Source organism: Lucilia sericata, unplaced genomic scaffold, assembly GCF_015586225.1.
Source record: "Lucilia sericata isolate MDLA Ls3-8-SP2 unplaced genomic scaffold, ASM1558622v1 Contig000280F_arrow, whole genome shotgun sequence".
NCBI lineage: Eukaryota > Metazoa > Arthropoda > Insecta > Diptera > Calliphoridae > Lucilia > Lucilia sericata.
In genome coordinates, this window is record NW_023994305.1 from 260,849 (window position 1) to 282,705 (window position 21,857).

A 21,857-nucleotide genomic window follows, 5' to 3' on the forward strand; every position below is an offset into this window, starting at 1 on the left:
TCCGCATGGTAGTTCTTGTAGAATTTCGTTGTAATACTGTTACATTTATGCTAGTTATGAGCTCTAAAGTCATTTTTGGAAGGGGATCGTATATGGGGGGCATGATCAATTATGGACCGATCTCTAAAAATTTAGTAGGTAGATTTTAGTTCCCATAAAACTTGTTCATATCGAGTTTCAGAGTCTATATTGGTATTCTTAAGCCAGTTATAACCGATAAAGTAACTTTTTGAAGGGGGCCTTATATGTAGGGTAGGGTCAATTATGGGCCGATCCTCATAAAATGTTGTAGAGAGACTTTGGTTCATACAAACTTGTTGATGTCGAATTTTATCGCAGTACTCGTTTTTTTTAAGCCATAATGAAAGTTAAAGTCAATTTCTTAAGGGGACCTTATATGGGGGATAGGATCAAATATGGTCCGATCCTCATTAAATTCAGTAGAAAGGTTTATGTTCCTATTAAACCTGCTTCCGTCGAATTTTATTGTTATACTGGTAGTTTTAGGCCAATTGTGATCGTTAAAGTCATTTTCTGAAGGGCTTCTATGGGGGGTAGGGTCAGTTATAGGGGAATGTCAGCCATACTTGTGTGAAATTTCATTACATTTACTGGCAAATTAACACTTTTACAACGATTTAAACAATATTCCGGGGGGTCACTTATATGGGGGCTATGTGAAGGCGTGGACCGATATTGCCCATTTTCAATACCAAACATTTCTGATTTCAATGTAGAATAGCTTGGGAAAATTTCGTCTTAGAATTTTACAAGGACCCAGAATATATATATCCCCATCAATATCAATATACCCCCATCTTTTTTGATGGTGGGTATAAAAACTACTACAGTAGAACCACGATTATCCATAATTTGATTATTCGGCAACATCAATTATCCGGGATAGAAAAAGTAAATTTTTTGCATCGACTTAATTTTTTTTGGACCGACTTAAATTTTTCTGCATCGTTTAATCGTAATTACCTCTATTGTCCGTAATTACCTCTATTATCCGTAATTACCTCTATTATCCGTAATTACCTCTATTATCCGTTAAATAACATGAAATCCTTATCTACTGTTCTTGGTTTTCTGAAAAAAAAAAAATTTTATATTTTTGAAACATGAATGTATTTAAAATCCTTGAATTATTTAGATTTTATATAAATATGTATATTTTCATTTATTAATTAATCAAAATATATGTATTAATTACGGGTCAAAATTGGTACTCAATTAACGGGGAAAATTGATTATACAGAATGCTTCCGGTCCCGACCATCACGGAAATCGAAGTCCCGAGGTATATAACTTATTGCAACATTATCGCAATGCGGTAGGGTATGATGTATTCGGATAAATGTTATACTCTCATATTTTTGTTATGTTATGTTAACAAAAATACTCATACAAGTGTATTAAATTCAAACAGAACCTGTTTTTTAGAATTATTAAGGAAAAAATAGATGCATCACTAAAAACGTAGTATATTTTGTTTTGCATGGGAAATCTAGTTAAAATCAACCAGATACTACAGTACTACATTTCGTTGTAGTGTAAATGGGCTATAAGTTATCAACAATGATTTAAAGAATAAAGAAAGACATCGAGAAAAGCGCTGCAAAGCCATCACTGTACCTGGGAACAGTACAAATTATAAAGAGCGAGAGAGAAGAGAGTGCTGAATTCAATTGTACATAATATACAGTACGATGTAGAATTAAAATTTAACTATATTGTAGTAATCTGAATGGTTGAATTTCAGTTTTACATTTGTTTTCAGCGTGTGTAGTCGTTGATGGGGTTCGTGTATGAATTGTGACATAAAGGGCGTCGTTTTTTGTACATACAACTAGTTATATAAAAAAATAATTGAAACTGCAACAAATTATATTGTCGAAACATAAATATATATAACGTGCTTAAAAAGGTTGGTTTTCTATCTTAATGTTGCGTATATTCCAAAAAATAATAAATATAGAAATGTGTAAATATATACATATCTATTGGTGAATTATTGTTGTCTATGTATGAATATGTACATATAAAACCAGTTTTAATTCTTGAATACAGTGTGTGAAGTTTTCAAATTATGTATACAGTCTGATGATTGTTGTATAAATTTTATACCTACCTACATAAATATAGTGAGTTTAATAGATAAATTAAAACAAATAAAATAAAATATTAATCATTTGTAATATGGATATAAACAAAAATATACATACATATTATACATATAAAAACGTATTAATAAATATCGGTAAATAAATATCAGCAACAATAACCACTACTTGATGGTATAAATGCATACCACCATATGTACATATGTTTTCAAATACATAAAATATACCTGTGTACATTAATATAAATATACATATGTATGTATCTACATATTTGTTTAAAAATAATTGTTTATTTTCAAAATAATACATCTTGTGGATAAAAAATGTATGATTTATAAAATCGTTAATATGTCAAAAAATATTGTATAACTCGTTCATGTACTTCTATAGGAGTATAAAGTGCCCATTAAAAAGAAAATCGAAAGAAATCAATTTTTAAATTTATAATTTGTAATATAAAAATTGTAAATACTTCCATCCAAATACCAACTATGATAAGAAATATATACATACGTATATATGTATGTAGGCATCTATGTATATATATACATGCAATCATTCCATTATTTATGTGTAGATGTGTACGTGTTAACAAAATTGGAGTAAATACCTATTCTGTGTAGTTATTGGTTTTTACATGTGATGTGCAATATTGTGTCTTATGTTCTAAAAAAAATATGTCATTAATGAAAACGAATGACAAAATGAAATTATAATATTCAAAAATTATAACTAAATAAATATTATCAAGATAAGTACATATGTCGGTATATATGTATGTAAATAAACTAGTTTATACCTATAAAAAATATTTAAAAGAAAAAAATACCTATGAAATACCTAAATAAATAATAAATAAATATATAATTAACAAAATTTAAAAGTGAAAAATATGAAATAAATAAATAAAAATGAATTAAATATTTAATTAAAAATAAGGAAATTTAAAAGTGTTACTGTACATATAAAAAATTATTAAATTTTAGTATATAAAATATGTATGTATGTTTAGTTAACTACTAATAGTTAATATATACATACCTACCTACCTACTAGTGAATAACTTGATATGTTTAAAAAATTATTTCATTATAGGTACATATTTACATATTAAGAAAGGAAAATTTTTGAAATGACAAAATGAAATAAGGATAACTAAATAAATATTACTTATAAAACTAAATTTTACAGTGTTATCTAGTGTAAAACTATTCAATAAATACATAAATAAACAAATAAATAAATAGATAAATAAAAAAATAAACATAATGAAATTTAAAAGTATGTATTACTATACCTTTAAAATATTTAAAAAAAATTGTGTACCTATAGAAAATATGTTTGGTTAACCATTCACTACCTAACTACTAGCATTCATTTGTGAACACCGGTGTAGTAACTTGGATAAGTTTACATTCATTGAAATGTAGCTGGATACATTTAACGAGTTTTTACATACCAGATCAACTTACATATGTTTAATTTTATATTTATTGAGTTTAAAGCTTGAATTACAACAGTGACCTATAATAAGTGTAATAATTTACATACATATTAGGGATGAAAAACGGGACTGGCTTTTACAAATCCCAGGATTCGGGATTTTGAAAATTGCAATCCCGGGACCCCGGAATATTTCGGTATCCAGCGATTTTTCGGGATTTCGGTATTACTTAAATTTAATTATTTTGTATATGAAAATCTTTAAGTCTTCATGTTTGTAAAGAAAATTGTTTAATTTTTAACAATCCAATTAATTTCAGTTTATAAATAAAAACTATTAGAATTTCATAATTTCTCAAACTTTTTTACTACATACTTTCTAAGTAAGATTTTTTTAAAACCGCATATGTACTGTTCCATGTAAACTAATAATTATAACAAAGCCCAATTCAATTATTCGAACATCAATTTAGAACCTTTTCTTTGAAAAATATTTGGAATTTTACACAAAATACATTTTAGTTTTGAAATACACTGGTTTCCCGGTTTAACGAATACTCAGTTTAGTGAATTCGCCTTACCTTATATCACCTTATATTACGAATGAGTAAATTTTGTATTCGATATAACGAATCTTAAAAAAAAATTCTTAAAAAGAGGTGAAAATAATACGGAGAGAACTCTAAACTTCATTATTAACCAAAAGCAATAACATATTAATATTTTATGTAAGTTCAATACCCAATTTAATGGGTACAAAATCTACAAATCGTCATATGAAACGATTATGATGCACCGTATCAAAGTACATATTCCTGTTAAATTTTACACGTCCCTATCAAAGAAATTCTAAAAGGTTATGTTCTAAAATTACCTTAAAGTTCATGAAAATTTTAAAAAATTCTTTTGAATTTTTAACTTCGAATCTATAAGTTGGCATCAAATAAAACAAAAATTTCACTTTTAGCGAATCTTTGTAATTAAGAGATTATTTTAACAGTTTTAGAATTTTTTCAAAGAAAAATTCCAATTTCCAAAAATCGTTTTGAAAACAAAGAAGCCTTATGCCTTCCATGTTTCGGCCTATTTGACCAACAAAAAACGAATTGAATTTAGTTGAAAATGTTAAAACTTACTATTTTTTAATGTAACTTATCCCCTTTTGGGTTTCAGAAAAAACATATTCTCAAGGGCGTAAGTTTCATATCTCCGTAAGTAAAACAAAAACGAAAATATTTCTTCAAATAATTATTTGTCAATAAGAAATAAGCTTAACTTGAGAAAACGTTGAACATTTTTGGTTAATTTGTCATTTTAGATGGTTTTTTGCTTCTCCTGAAAAATTTGTTCAATGTAACTTAGGGCTTTTTGGATTTCATATGACGAAATACAAAAAAATCTATTAAGATTTGTATTTGCAAGATTTGTGAAATAGACATATATTTTTATATAAACAAGGAAGAGTGTTATATTCGACTATGCCGAATCTTATATACATACCATCAAACTGTATGCCGTAAATGGAATCCATTTATGGGGGGTAGAGTCAATTATGGACCGTTTCTCATACAATTCGGTAGAGAGACTTATGCTCCCAAGAAACTTATTTATTTCAAATTTCAGCGCTATACTCTTATTTTTAAGCCAGTAGTGAGCGTTAAAGTCATTTTCTTATATGGGTGCATTTGTATGGGGGCTTGCGAAAACGTGGACCGATATTGCCCATTTTCAATACCAAATACCTTACCTTACCTATAAGAAATATTTGTTGAAAATTTCAACTCTCTAGCTCTGACGGACGGACAGACATGGCTAGATCGTCTCAGAATTTAATAAGGACCCAGAATATATATGTATACTTTTGTGGATTTATGATCAATATTTCGATCGATATATTCGATATTTTTAAATGGTGGGTATAAAAACTTTATTTAAGAGAATATTATGATTATTTTACTAATAAAGTGAAAAATGGAATTGTTTGTAAACAAAATTACCTAATTTTAATAAAATTTTTCTTAAAATCTATAATTTTGATTCTAAATTTAACGAAAAAAATAATTTTTTATCTTTTGAATACTGCATAAAAATGCAAGAAAATTGTCAAACACTTTATTAGTGCATTCAAAAATATTTAAAAAATAGACTTCCTACCTTTATTTATTACCCTATTTTTATCATTAAATCATAGAATCGGTTTAACGAATTTTTCGTTTTTACGAATGGGCCTGACATTTTATCTTTCGTTAAACCGGGAAACCACCTTATAACATATTTGTAGTATTTATTTAAAATTGTATGTACATTCTGAATAAGGTAATTTACCTTTACCGGGATCACTCAGATTTGAAGAAAGTTTGAAATGCAAAATCTTCTAGTATTGAAAAATATAGTCTGTATTTGACTGTGCCGAAATTAAATACCCACCATCAAAATATTTTAAAGTATTGATATTAATATGAGCATCAATGTGATTTTCAGAGGAGGTCCTATTCGGTTTTCTTGTGTCAATTTTGGTCCAAATTTGCAGCTTAAATAGAATGATTCTTCTAGCTCGTGTTTTCAACTTACAGGCACAGAATGTGTATACTTTTTTGATCTACGACCAACATGTGTTAAAAACGAAATGAATAAAGCAATTCATATGTACTATGTGGAATTGAATCATACCATTTTAAAAAATAAAATGTTCAAATATGTATAAAATTAGCTGTGCTGAATTTTGTTTTGCATAAGTCAAAAATAAAAAAATAAGATCGTAATTATCAAACTAATGAAAATTATGGCTCAAGAAAGAAAATAAAACAATTTTTTTTTGTAACAAATCCCGGGATTCATTTTGAAAAATGGCGGGTTATCCTAATCCCAAAAAAATCAGGCAATGATTTTTATTTTTTGAAATTAATTATAAAACTCATTATGAGATATTTACGTTTAGAACACATTAAAAATTATCGTTTTTGAACGGAGATTAATAGTAAGTTGGTAAAATTTCTTTACCACTGATACAATCGATCGAATTTGCTGAAATTATGCAGAAATTAGATTCGAAAATTCGAAGCTATCTTCGAAAAAATTTGTATGCTTTTAAAATATTCTCTAAATCATAAAAATAAAATTAAATATAATTTTAGAAAATTCGAACTTTTGTCCGAAAAAAATGTTAAAGCTGTTAAAGCTAGTAAACATAGCTCGAATTTCCTAAAAATTTTCAGTATTGTGTGCACTTGATGACAATGTAATATTATGTCGAATTATTCGAAATTTAGTTCGACAATTCGAAGTTATGTTCGAAAAAATTTTATGCTCTTATAATAATCTCTGAATCATAAAATCTAAAATAAAATTTTCGAAAATTCGAACTTAAGTTCGACAAAATTTTAAAGCTGACGAAATTTTGAAGTTTGGGTGCACTTGACAATATAATATTATGTTCATATGTCCAAATATGTATCCGAAATTAAGTTCGAAGTTGTTAAAATGTTCTTAAAATCATGGGGATCCCCAGAAATATAAATAATTTTTATTGAACTTAATTTTTATTGGTCTTGCTCAAAACTTTCTAACAATGGATTCCTGTCACAAAAATATTAAAAATTACGTTTCAATAATCTTAAATCTTGGTGAATAGATGCCATTTTTATCACTCACACTTCTAAAAGTTTTTCGGAAAAAGTATAAATGGGAATGTAAGGAATGAATTATGAAGGATTAATTCAGATCCGTAAGTTTCTAATTCACTAAATATCAATAATATTTTCAAATTGTATTTTTTTTATTAATTTTTAAAAAATTTACGAAAAAAAAAAATTACTAAATATCGGGCCAAAAATGAAAAAAAAATCTGGTAAAAAGTGGGTTAATGATGACCTAAATTATATATTATTGATTTTTGTTCTGAGTTGATTGTTAGTTTCCCAAACCAAACCCAAATCTGTTCTCATGTGCAAATATTCTTCCATCACTGAAGAAGGATGCTTAACAAAAACCACTTTATCTCAAAATTTCGACGTATAGGGAAAAAATTTAAATTGTTTTTAACTACGGGACATAGATAGCCCTTTCCAAAAATATATGTTTCATTCAATGAGCAAGCAAAAATATTAATTTGTAGACTTGTGTAATTATTTTCTGTCTCTGGTATTTTTATTTAGAAAACTAATATCCCAATAAGGGTACACTATACAGGTATATGCATCACTAAAAGAATACAAAAACAACATGTAATTTGTTTTTGTACTTGTATGAGCTCAATGTCAAAATAAATATGCAAAATTATTTTTTGATGTTTGTCTTTTAAAAAAATCTTAATTTTATTTCAAAAAATATGCAGTGATTTTAAATTGAATTTTAGGGGATATGCATGTTTATATACTTATATTAAGCTGTGTATATGGATCCTATTGGTAAATGTTACAGAGGACCAGGCAATGGACCCAAAAAAAAACAAGATTTTTGATATCTGGAATAACCTTATTTGTGTCACTAAATTTGTATCTTTAGCTACCAAAGTTTGGCTAACGAAAGTGGACCAAGCAACGGGCGCAATACTAAAGATTGTTGATATCTAAATTGGCCTGATTTGTGCCAATAAAGTTGTGTTGTGGCTACCAAAGTTTGGCTAACGACAACGGCCTTGGCAACGTTCTAAACGGATAAGGTTTGACTAAAGACAGCGTACCTAACAAAGGGCTCAATGCGCCCTTCACAAATTTTGACAGAAAAGGTATGCAAATAAGAACACAAAAAAATTATCAGCTGTTCGATTGCATATACCTGTTTAGAGTACACTGATCCCAATAAATATGTATTTGAAAACATGTAAATACATATGTATTTGAAAACATATTTAAATTATAGCCTTTAAGAACAAATTTGAACATTTTTGTTTTCAAATGGAAAATTATTGCATTTTCCAACAAAAAAGCATTTAGAACTCAAACGTATTTTTTTAAATTTAAAAAAGGCTAGATAAAGCTTGATACTGAAAAAATTTTCAAACGTATTTCAAGTAATCTTTATTATTTTCATAAATATTTCAAACCTTAATTTTAATGCTAGCTATTGCAAAATTCAAATATTTTTTTAAATCACCTGAAAATAAAACATTCATACATTCATTTTAGCAAATTTTTCATTTATATAACCGATTATTTCTCCTATATTTAGCATTTTTTCGCGCCCTTGCAGTAATATATTTTTTTTTTGCAGTAATATGTTTTACTAGCCCGTTTACACTAAAACGAAATCTAGTAGTTATGAGATTTCGTGCCAAATCTAGTTTATTTTAACTAGATTTTACATACACAACAAAATCTACATCGTACCTAGATTTCGTTAAAATCTTCTCAAAATCTAATAGTTTTTAGTGATGCAAATCTGTTTTTTCCTAAATAATACTAAAAAATACGGCACTGCACAAGAAAAAACAAAACAAACAAAAAAATTAAAATAAATTGAAAAACATGAATGAAAAGTTAATTTAAAATAAAAGGTATTGTTATATTTACATATATATTTATTATTATAAATAAAATTTAAATAAATATCCCATTTTTCCTTCTTATTTTCCATATCGAGAAATGTCAAAAATGTCAATGTAAATGTCAAAAATAGTAAGTGTAAACGTTCTAGATTTGTAAAAAGATTTTAAATGAAATCTACTAGATTTCGTATACGTGTATACCAAATAAGTTTAATTAACCCCTCATTTTATAAAACGAAACTTTCGTTGAGGTAAAATTTGTATGAAGAATACTGGGAAATTTTTGAAAATTTTAATTTTTTCAATACAATTCTTTTTTAAAGGTTTGTCGTTTCGTTAATTAAAATTAGACCCTAAAACAAAACTTTGAAAATTTTATAAATATCACACATTATATTTTGTTAAATGTTTTTTGAAATTATCATGTTTATTTCAAAGGCTACACTTTTTAATTTGATAACAATTCGAAAAATACAATATTTTGTTAAGAGAATTTTCACAGGTTTGAATCAATGTTTATTGGGATTTTTTATGTACATAAAAAAAAAACAATATTTAGTATATTTTCACAGGTTTGAATCGATGTTTATTGGGATTTTTTATGTACATATGTAATTATTTTAATATTGGATCAAATGTTTTTATGTGCAACAGTGCCCTCCATTTGTGGTTCGCCCACTGTTCTAAACATTTATATTGATAATTAACTTTGTACAAAATTTTTTAACTTTAGTTTCCCAAATAGGTATATGAATTTTAATACTTAATCGAAATTATTTTTTTTCAAAAAGTTCTTTTAATACGTTTTTGTATGTGAGTAAGGAGGACCATATCCGCTATATCCTCAAAAAATTTGATAGAATTATGTTCCTATAAGCCCTGTTTATGTCGAATTTCGTTGTGAATTGCTTTAAAAAAATCATAAACAGACCTTTTCATCAATTGTTGCGACTTATTTTATTTTTCTCTTCTGTTTCTCTAAACCACTTATCAAAAAATCTATATAATACATTTTTTAATGATTTATAAAGTAAGGCATACCGTTTTTCAATTGGGGACAATCTTGGATCAATCCTCCTAAAAGTTTACAAAGACTTTGGTTTCAATAAAAGACTTTGATCTAATATGGCCCGATCCTCATATTTTACAGAAAGATTTTAGATCCTATAAAACAAGTTAATGAAGAGGACAATATCCTATCCGCTATATATGGTTCTCTTCATTTAACTTTATAGATCTAAATTATGTTCCTCTAAAACAGACGTCGGCGCTAGTATTGTTCTGACAACGAAGATTTTCGGCAAATTACATGTACACAAAACGATCGCAGACGAACTTCTAAACAAGAGCTTAAAATACAAATATTTTATTTAGTTGCTTGACAGCATTCAACAAAGCAGGTTGATGTCGCTTTGTTAAAGAAATTGCAAGCACAACTTGAAAACAAAAACAACTTGCAAAAACAAGAGCATAATTTACAAAAACAATGAACACCCTAATTAATTTTCTAGAATGCATAACATTCTATGTGAAGAAATTATCATTCTTATGTACATTAATTACATATTGTTTATAAATATTCGCATTTTACAGTAATGTGCAATTTCATTGAAAAAATGCCAATTGTGTAGTGGTGATTTTTTTATCTGCCTCTCTATACGCCGGTATATGCTCTAAAACCTGTTTATGTCAAATTTCGTTGCTTTACTATAATTTTGAATCAAGTTATGAGCATTTTACATAGTCATATGAGGGGTCCTGACAGAATTATTGAAAATTTGGATCCCGAAGATATCTGGGATCAGAAAACTGATTTCAACAGACAGACGGACATGAAATTTTCATATTGTCTTGGATTTTTGCTCATATCTCCGTTATTTATGGACAGATTTTGCTCATTATAAATAGGAAACTTCTCGAAAGCATATCTGACAGAATTATTGAAAATTTTGACCCCGAAGATATCTGGGATCAGAAAATTGATTTCAACAGACAAACGTACATGACTCCGCTCTCTATAAGGATTCAGAATATACAGTGAATCAACTAAGTTTTTTGCCTACCTTTTTTTAAGAGAATTTCGTTTTTTGTTCATAAATAAAATTCAAAAAAACAGGTAAAAAGTAAATTTATGTTTTCCAATTGAAAATAGAGATTGTGTAGAATGGGAAAACCAAGAAAAAAATATTAAAATAAAAATGTTGGTGCATTTGTTGTTGCATTTTATTATTTTTCATCAGAATTTGCACGTCAATAAAGTATTTTGCATATTGAAATTTCCAGTTAATTTCGTTGGGTTTTTCAAATTATTTTTTAATTGCTTTTTGAAATTTATTGTTTTATTGTTAGAATGACACGTGTTAAGTATTTTTCAATCGTAATTTTCAAAAATCATATCCTTATTGTGTGAAACTGTGTAGTTATTCGCGTTAAAAATGTTTAAAAAATTAGTTTAGATTTTTAGAACAAGTATAAATCAATGGAATTCAATTATGAGATGTTTAATCAATCATTAAAAAATATAAAATATAGAAATTGATGAATTAACACAAAGAATTATTAAAAAAAAACGCACTGAGTTGTCTTTCAAAATCTTTAACTGCCAAAGGAGAGCGACTTGTATCCAAGCAAAAACCATTGAAGTCCTCATTTATCTTCTCCAAAGTCCGTATACGAACTTAAAAGAACACTATGTTTAAATTTAGACCTCTAAACAGACCTTAGGTTGATTGGAAACAATATAAAGTGAACTATCGTGTGGTACGGGAAAAATACTTAATTTAGGCATTTACAAATAGAGGCGGTTCTCATCACCTAAGATCCACAAAAGCAATATTTTTCAGCTAATACATACACTTATATATAGTTAGAATCCAAATCAAGAATAACTATCCAAATCCAGCTACGCCTACTGTATTTTATTCATAAAATAATGCATTCAAAATATGAGGTAGAATATCAAAATTCTAGCATGTAATAGTTCTATAGTGGTATACGGTGATATCCCCATACTTAGAGTGGCTAGGATAGTACTTAGTGTTAGCTTTATTGAATAAGAATCAATATTATACAATTCTAAATAAAATTCACACAGTACTCCCCAAATAGATGGGGTTTCCGTAGTGTAGTTTTTGTTTATCAATACAAAATGACCAAAAACCCAGATTTTTTTTGTTATAATCTATAGATTTATACCCTACTAATATTTTTTTCTAGGTCCAAATCCATTGATTTCCTAATATATCATGTATCCAATTTAAAATTACTTATTATTTTCGTAATTTAATCAAAGAAACGAGAGATTTCATGTTAAGTCAGATATTGAAAAATTCTTATAGGTATATAGGATAATAAATCGGCTAAGAAATGTCCAAACTTAGTCGTTCCACTACTAAAATATCTAAAAAATGTTATTCTAATATATAGGAGTAATAAAAATATGAAATTTTATAAAATAATGCAGCAATATTAAAAAAATTAACAAAAAACCTAAAAAAGCAAAATACTTTATTGACCTTAAAAATTAACAATACGTTCAGATTTTATCAAAAATCTCGTTAATTAATATCACGATTTTACTTTTTATGGTAGAAAATTAAAATATAAGATATTCTTTAAAAAATACAACAAGCAAATTGCTTTATTTTGCTAAAAATAATTGTTTAGATAAAGTTTTTTCTTAAAATTTATAAAATTTTACATAGGCAAATTACTTAATTGATTCACTGTATATACTTTATAGGGTCGAAAAATTATATTGTGGAAATTACAATGATAAACTTATATATACCCTTCTCACGAAGAAATTGTGAAAAAAATTTACATTATTTACAAAAAAAATAAAAAAAAGACACTTTGTAAAACCATTAATTACTCTCGATTATGTTTTTTAACTGGTGGTTACTTAAAAATACGATTTACACTGCGATCAAAAAAATGCGCACATTGAGAAAACGTAACTGTTTAATTTTGTATGCAATTCAGATTCAAGATCAGTGTTGACAAACGGTATTCAGCAACTGTTTTTTTGTACACACAGAAAAGAATATAGTATTTTTATATGATAAACATTAGTTATTAAAGAACAGTGTAAGGCAGTGGTGTTGTGGTCGAACAGTGGAATGAGAAGTGGCAGATCAGTGGTTCTAATCTTGGTCAAGTCATTATTTTTTTTAAAAATATTTAATTTTTTTAAGAAACAAAATTAACTGTCGCAAATTTATAAGTACTTTTGTAATTCCATATGAATATTAGGGATCCGTATGAAATTTCGAGTCGATTTAGCTATGGACTAAATCAGAAATCGCACTTTCTTCAATTTGGAAAATAAAAAGGAGACATCAGAAGAAGCGAAACTAATTATATTTCTTCAATGCTGAAGTTATGTTTTTTCGTCTTACATTTTTGTGAGTGTCTATTTATTTGTGTGTCCATTTCTCTATTAATGTTAATATTATTTATGTCAAATTTGTAATATTCTATAACACACTGTAACAATTTTGAAAATGAGAGCTTTATTTTCAAAATAAAGTTGATATACACGTGAAACTAGAGTTCATTTATAGCAAGTCTGCATACTCCGATTTTTATAATCAACTCTTATGTCCTTATAAAAGGACTTCAAATTTTGAAGGACTTACAATTTCAAACGAATATTTTCAATATTTACATGTGTTCATGCTAATATTGGTATCAAATGAAAGCTGGGAATATGTCATTCTATCTGTATTATTTATTTGACTCACTTAGACAAAAAATCGAAAATGAAATTAATTTTAAAAAAGGTCTCATTTTCGAAACAAACATTTTTAATTACTTTTTTGTTACAAATTTTCTTTAAGCTTTCATTTCTTTTTTAATCCTGATGAATTGAAATAAATAATATTATTTTGAAGCAGAGGTTCTCAGCTTCATTTGAAATTAATATTAGTATAAAATTTTTTATATACAGTGATTCAAACCCAAAATCGGACATGATTTTTAATTATTTTAAATTAAACACAAAATATTTTAAAAATTACTTATTTGAGATTTTAACTGTTTGTATGATTTAAGTGGTATACTAGCTTATTATTGCGTCTATGACATTATTAGAAGGTATGACAGAGAAAATAGTTTGAAAATAAAAGCATTAAGGTCAAGGAAAACATGTTAATTGTAAAAAAGTATAATCCGTATATTCCTCGAGGTGATAAAAAATCGCCAAAAATATACCTTTGGGCTATAAAAGAATGTTGAAACCTAAATGCATAAGAAAGTCGGCTTGAGTCTAACCACGCTCATACATTTTTTATGGTCAAGTTTTGAAAACGGTCGTTTTATAAGCCCTAAAAGTAAGACTTTACGATTAATATTCATATTAGTAAAAATTAAAAATTTTTATATACGATATAAGCAAAATTATTGTTGACATTATATACCAGTATAATGTCGGGAGTATACACTAGACTATATGTGAGTGCATAGAATATACAATAGTTTAGTTTCCGTATTCCAAAAGAACTAATTTGTACTGATATAAATATTCAATAGAAACATTTAAACGTAAAGTTACACTTATAGGGCTTATAAAATTACCGTTTTTAAAACTTGACATTGGAAAATTTATAAGCGTGCTTTAACTTAGACCGACTTTCTTATACATACTGGTTTCAACATTCTTTTACAGTCCAAACGTATATTTTTGGCGGATTTGTATCACCTCGAGGAATGTTCGGGTTCTACTTTTTTCCAAATAACATGTTTTCCTTGACCTTAACGCTTTTATTATTATTATTTTCTTTGTCATACCTTCTAATATTGTCATGAACGCCCACGAAATCGTTTACCCACGATTTTACTTATATTTGGTACATATTACATATTTCATACTATTCGAATAATAAGATGCCTTATCTCTATAGTTCCTAGACCACCGCTGGATCTATCTTCATAAAGACACCAAGAAATACACAATAGAATAGAACTGGATACATTTCTAATGTTAAAGATGCAAAATCGTAGAAAAATCTGAACATAAATTGTTTGTCCGATTTTGCGTTTGATTTTAAAATGTTTATGTGTCTTCTTTAATGTAGAATATTTCTATAAAGAAAAGGAAACTTTTGCAAATTTGTATCAGAATAATAAGCTAATATACCATTTAAATCACACAAGTAGTTTAAATCTCAAAAAATTAATTTTTATTTAATTTAAAATTAATAAAAATCATGTCCGATTTTGGGTTTGGGTCACTGTAAATTTGGAACTCCATTTTTTGAAATCGTATGTTCTTTAAACTGTAAGGAGAATAAGAGCAGATTATGAAAAACTAAGTATACAGAGTTAAAACTAATGGTTCACAGTTTCCTGTACACACCGATTTTTTCATGTGTGAAAATGACTGTTGCACGGTGTAATACTACAATTTCAATTTCAAATAACTTCCAATAAATAGCATAAAAATTACTTCTGGAGAATGACTTCAAATCAAATAAAAAGAACATCCCTCCTATGACAAGTCTGTGTTAAAATTATCACTTCTGCAGTATTTAGTATTTTTAGGCCCGTTATCTCAACCTCCGGTTATCGTTTAACCGGTCGATATTCTGTCGGTTAAAAATATTTTTGTATGAAAACTGTCAATCTATCGTTTCGATTAAATATAACCAGACATTGAGAAAATGGAGGTTAGTATTTCAAAAGAGTAAATTCTACTTCTTTTTGGCTTCTTTGGAAGTTCTTATACTCCTGATTCATATTGTAACTTAATCATTTGTCACCAACTCTTCCCTATCTTTTTTTTGCAATCCCGTGGAGAAGATATGGATATGTCGCTTCGGGCTGCACGTTGTCGTTTAAACCCAAACTCGCGGGAAGAGAATGTTGGATAAAAATCTGAATCATATAATTCGGGATAAGTACCGAACTGCCGAGACAACAGATACCCCGCAGAGGAGTGAATGTGGGACTAAGCGTTGGAAATGAGTTGTTGTCAAATGTATATCATACGAGATGGAAATAGGGTTATACAGACCTTACCCATCCGGATGTTGTTCTCAATGCGTGTATCGGTTAAATGAGAAGTGTGGTGGGTTGAATAGTTTTTTATTTCTGTTGGGCTCGGTCCATAATTCATTTCAAATAAGAAAATTCAGTATATATTAAATAAATGAGAAGGCCTTTACATTAATTTCACAGCACATAATTTGATGGTGGGTATATAAGATACTGTTGGTTGGTTGCTCAACGTGTAGAGTATTAAAAAAAAGGTTTTCGAAAAATTGCGTTTTCTAAAATACTAGTTTCTAATACGGGTTTAAGTGTAAAACCCGGTTAACTGTTTTTTATTTATTGTATTTTTTTTCTGTAAAACTTATGTAGTATAAATTTTCCGAAAATAACACAAACATATTTTCAAATGTAAGGCGGGATTATAATTATAATTTCAAAAAAACATTTGAGACATCTTATGGAAATAGTTTCGCTTACGATGTCGAGAAAGCATTAGATCAATTTCTTATCAAAGAAATATGTGGAAAATGATGCGTACTTTTAGGTTTTTAAATGTTAAGTCCAAATCTGACCTAAAATTCTAAATTTTTCTTTTAAGAAAATTAATTTGGATAAAAGGACCTTTCCTGAAATTATTTTTTGTTTGCATCGGTAAATGTTGGTGGAGTTTAACTCAATATTTATAGAAGTCTCCCCATGACCTAAAAATTAAATGAATAGCCCATAGGGTGACTTTATTTCCAAAAATTCAAAATCGGATGACACATTTCTCAGATGCTTTTCTAAAAAATGATTAATGGTAAAATTGGCTGTAATTAAAAAATCTCAAATAATAATTTCTCAAGCGATATCGTCAATATACTTGTATATAAATATTAGGAAGATATTAGGAAAATCTGTCCTGTTAACAACCGTTTTTAAGATTAAGAAGACCGTATCTTCCCCCTGTCTTTACAACTGTGGCAGTACTCATTGAATGGGAGCCCCAGCGGACTTGCATGTCTTCCTAGCACCCAGTGTACTGTTATTACCGATATCTACCTCCATAGATCCCGCCTATTTCAGGTTATAAGGTGTAATGTGCGTTTCTCATTGAAAGAAGACCACAATAACTTGGCCCCTTTACATGTGCCTAGGTTATTCTATCTATATTTAGGATACTGCTTTTGATAAAACCTAAATTAGTTGCTATTGAAACTGCATTGGAGAATATTAAGAGAAGATCCCGTTCTGGCATGCTTATCTGCCTGTTCATTTTCATAATATTCCCTATGCGCAGGGATTCAAACAAGGGTAATGTCAGACTAATAAGAAAGTGGTAGTATAGGAGTTTAGAGAAATGTGTGCCGCATGTATAGTACCTTACAGGCTGACATTGTCGTAAATATTTCAGTCTGAAAAACACTAAGGTAGGATGTGCAATATAGTGTTCTTAAGTCCCCATTTCATACCAAATATTTTACGAAAGGTAAAGTAGGCAGATCTATAGGTAGGATGTGCAATATAGTGTTCAGAGCTTCTGAAGGACTAGTTCTTAGAGCACCAGTTATCCCAATGAATGCTGATCTCTGAACTTTGTATAGTTGATCTACAACAAATTAATTTTTAGTTGAAGTTCACCATACAAGTGATCCGTATACAAAAATATGATGTATTATGGCTGTATACATCTATTTAACTATATTAAGTCTAAGTACCTATTTCATACCAAACATCTTACGACAGGTATAGTAGGCGACCGTTGCCTTCTTGACTGTGTTTGGTGTTAAGTTTTCATGATAATTTGGTGTTTAGGATAATTCCTAGATATTTAGCATTGTGTGATAGGGTAATTTTGCAGTTCTTTAACCGCGGCAAGCTGAAGCTTGGAATTTTTGTCTTTGATGTGAATAATATAGTCCTGTCTTGCTTTGGTTTACTCCTAGACCACTGTCTGGGCCCATTAAGCTTTAAAGTTCGCTGCCATCAGACTCCGTGTCAATAGAATTCAATGGCAGGACAGAAAACCACAACCAGCACTAAGTCACCACGAAGTCGTCAAAAAGGTTAGATTATCATATAAAAATTGAGACTTTTTTGTATTAATAAATGAAATCATCCAAATCAAGTAAAATAAACACTTCCAAAATATATACCGATCGAAAAAATGTCTCCTCCAAACGCAAGAAGCGCTTGAGCTGGACCCGCTCCTGCCGAATATAATCCTCTTACTTCTAAATAGCTCATATTTTCTTATAATTTTTTATATCAAACACAATTTGGAGAAAGATTTCAAATTAAGTCTGCTAGCTTTCGATATAGGGTAGTGATTGATCGACGATGTTGCGATGTCCGTTTATGCAAAATTTAAAGATTATTGCTCTAATAGTTTCCCAGAAAGCGAATTATTCTGTATAATTTATATGGGAGGTGCCCAAATGTACCCAAATGTTCGCATGGATGCAAAAGTCGTTCGTCCAAAATGTATGGATTTTAGTTGAAATATTTTTTTTAGATATACGAATTTTTGTATTCATTTCGTATGGGAGGTTCCAAGCCCACGTTGCAGTTTCTGAGATATGCAACTTTTAATTCGTATTTTGGATGTGGGCATGGCACCTCAGAAGTCACATACAGAAAGTCGCTGTGCAAATTTCATTAAAATCTGACAATTAAAATTATAGGCATATAATTCGACATAAATATGTTTTTTGTATATACAAAATAACAGGCTGTTAATACGGAAATATATTGGTTTTGATATATCTGCCGTAAATAATATTATTTTAAAAATATTTTGGTACTATCGTTTTTGGTATTTGCAGTACTAAAAATAGTAGTTATTATAAATAATTTTCTTTCTCTGATTTAGTATTATTCTTTATTTTTTTAGAAAAAATATAATTTGAATGTGCATAATGAAAAGTAATGTAATAAATTAGTTAGTTTTACCGGTTTTAAAGAAAGCTGAAATATAGTAAATCTATCAAATAAGTACATGTATTAAAATTCATTATTTTTCACTTTTACATCAGGAATTATATTGAATTTTATACCCTACTAGCTATACCCAGTGTGCTTTGCTACCCTAAAAGCAATACAGTGCACTCGCGGTAACGTGAACACCGTCTAACGTGAACACCGCCTAACGTGAACAAGATATTTTTTACATTGACTACTCTGTAACGTGAACAAACACAGAAAGCTCTATAACGTGAACAATTTTTTTCACAATATATGTTTTCTAAGCATGTAGACAACATTGAAATACATTCATTAAATTCGAATTTTAAAATTTTGGGAATCTCCTTATATAAATGAATGTATATCCCCTAAATTATTTTGTTTATATGGCAAAGAAATTTGAAGTTATGAGTGTAAAAAAATCTAAATGTTTGCAGTTAAAAGAAAAGGCAGACATTTTAGATAGTTTGCAAAGAGGAACAAGTGTGACTAGTTTATCAAAAAAGTATAATGTCGCTAAGTCAACAATATGCAGTATTAAAAAGAAACAAGTAAGAAGTTATAGTCGGGCGACGCCGACCATATATTACCCTACACCTGTATACGAATAAAATGTGATGTGGTTTTCATAATAAAGCATTTAAGTTGAATTGTACCTTGCCTCAGATATACTAAAGCCATTTACAGTTTAATAAAACTGTGGATATTTAAGTAAAATTTTGATGGGGCTTTTTAGAGGGGCTAAGGGTCAAATGAGGCCCTATAATTAAAAATTTTAGCAGGGTCATCAAGACTAGTATAGAACTTGGTTTTGCAGCTTTTTGTCGAGATACGAGTATATTAAGCATAATTATGAACTTAAAAGCCCTATTTGGCGGGTTCAATTCTATGGGGCCTAGGTGAAATAATGGATCGATGTTAACCATTTTCAATAGGCTTTGTCTACAGTACCATAAAAGATCATGTGCCAAATTTCATTGAATTATCTCCAAAATTTCGACCTGTAGTTTGATTACAATGTTTACAACCCTTTTTGGGGGGTACAGTTGTATGGGGGCTAGGTGAAATAATGGACCGATCTTAACCATTTTCAATAGGGTTTGTCCCTGGGACAATAGAAGATCATGTACCAAATTTTATTCAATTATCTTCAAAATTGCGGCCTGTAGTTTGATTACAAGGTTTACATGGACGGACGGACAGACTGACATAGCTAAACCGACTCAGAAAATGATTCTAAGCCGATTGGTATACTTTAAGGTGGGTATAGGACCAATATTATTGTGCGTTACAAACATCAGCACAAACACAATATACCCTCCCCACTAAAGTGGTGTAGGGTATAAAAAGAAGCAATTTTGAGTTGTGCAAACAACACATACCAAGGACCGGGAAAAAGACAAACTTTAAAATCATCAGAACTTCCAGTTAATGAAAAAACTCTTTACCGTTGGTTCCTCCGAATGCGTGATAGGAATTGGCCTGTAAGTGGTCTAATGTTAAAAGAAAATGGATTTTAATAAAGTTTAAGTTTTATATTATAATAATATAAATAACAATAAAAGAATATCACGCTCAAGTGTGTAAAATACAGATTTATAAATTAAAATTTCATATTTTTTTCATGAACTCCCTTGGTTTTAATTAGTTCACGTTACCGCGAGTGCACTGTATAAATAAAAAATCTTCTTAATAATTTTTAAGATTCTAACTGTAATGTTTTCCAGAGATACATTTTTTCCGAACGTTAATTAAGATTTTAATGTAATCGATGACAAGTTAAAAAAAAAATATAATATTTTCCCAGATATACAAAATTTTGTATTTAATTCATATAGGGGGTGCCAAGACCCCATTGAAAGTCCGCCCGTTATTCTCTAAATGTTCACATTAATGTCAAAGATCTTCATGTAGAATTTGAAGATTCTAGCTCTAATAGTTTCTCAGATATACGAATTTTTCTATTTAATTCATATGGGAACTCACAGCCCCCAGATGAAAGTCCGCCCTTTTTTTCTTCAAAATGTTCATATGTATAATAAAGTTCTTCTTGCAAAATTTGAAGAATCTTGTTCTATTAGTTTCGCAGATAAGCGAAATTTTGTATTTACTTCATATGTGAGGTGCCAAGCCCCCCATTGAAAGTCCGCCCGCTATTCTCTGAATGTTCACATGAATGTCAAAGTTCTTCAATTAAATTTGAAGATTCTAGCTCTAATAGTTTCTCAGATATAATAATTTTCCTATTTAATTTATATAGGGGCTCCAAGCACCCCATGACGAACGTCCGCTCTTTTTTCTCCAAAATGTTCAGATGAATATTTAAGTTCTTAGTGTAAAATTTTAAGAATTTAGTTCTATTAGTTTCCCAGATAAACCAATTTTTGTATTTTATTAATATGGGAGGTGCTGCTCCCCTCAAGGGTAGTCCGACAATTTATTTCCCAAAATGTTTACATGGATGTTAAAGTTACTCGTGCAAATTTTTAATATTCTAACTATAATAGTTTCCAAGATAAACGAATTTTTGTATTTAATTTATATGGGAGGTGCCACGCCCCCTAATGCTAATCCGCCCACTTTTTGTCTTAAATAATTATATTGATACTAAAGTTGCTCCGACAAAATTTGAAGACTCTAACTATTATATTATCTCAGATATACTAATTTAATATTTTCTTAATATGGGCGTGGCACGTCGCCCACATGAAATTTCAACATAAAAAGTAGCCTATAGTTCCTTCCAGACATACAGGAAGAAACTGTGAAAATTTCAGGAAAATCGGTCCAGCCGTTTAGCAGTCTATAAAGCACAAACATTTATGCCAAAGTTATTCCTGCAAAATTTGAGTATTTCAGCTCTAATA

General features: G+C 28.8%; 1 protein-coding gene across 1 annotated transcript in view; it reads left to right on the forward strand.

Moving 5' to 3' along the window:
* Window positions 1–1,759: 1,759 nt before the first annotated feature.
* LOC119603187 (fat-like cadherin-related tumor suppressor homolog) overlaps window positions 1,760–21,857 on the forward strand; it is a gene marked incomplete at its 3' end in the record, with an annotated part of 153,318 nt that continues 133,220 nt past the window's right edge. Inside the window, exon 1 of the mRNA XM_037955141.1 lies at window positions 1,760–1,930. The remainder of the gene's footprint in view (window positions 1,931–21,857) is intronic.